This window comes from Apaloderma vittatum, unplaced genomic scaffold, assembly GCF_000703405.1.
Source record: "Apaloderma vittatum isolate BGI_N311 unplaced genomic scaffold, ASM70340v1 scaffold29983, whole genome shotgun sequence".
NCBI classification, from domain to species: Eukaryota; Metazoa; Chordata; class Aves; order Trogoniformes; family Trogonidae; genus Apaloderma; species Apaloderma vittatum.
In genome coordinates, this window is record NW_009709118.1 from 4,814 (window position 1) to 5,150 (window position 337).

A 337-nucleotide genomic window follows, 5' to 3' on the forward strand; every position below is an offset into this window, starting at 1 on the left:
ATGCACCACCCTTTGCAGCCCAGCAGGGCTGCAGCACCCGTGTTTGTCACTCCGCCCGCAGGGTGGCAAAACGAACACTTCTTTCAGAGTTCAGCAGAGGTCTTGCAAGCAATCTATTAATCCTAATCCATGCTGTTGTCGCCCATGTGCCTCAATTTCTGAGGGATTTGCAGATCAAGGCGAGGAGACAGGATTGCTGACTCGGGTTAATCATTCGAAAGCCCTTCATAAACAGGCGCTGACTTGAGGCAAGCACGACCTCTTAAGCCAAGTCTGAATCTCTGGTTACTCAGTGACCCGCAGCCTAAGAGCAGATAAAAGCAGCAGCATCCCTGTC

The 337-nt window shown here is 51.6% G+C and overlaps 1 protein-coding gene across 1 annotated transcript in view; it reads right to left on the reverse strand.

Annotated features, from left to right (window-relative positions):
* Nucleotides 1–337, reverse strand: part of MDH2 (malate dehydrogenase 2, NAD (mitochondrial)) — a 6,889-nt gene that overhangs the window by 753 nt on the left and 5,799 nt on the right. The gene's annotated exons all lie outside the window — the stretch shown is intronic.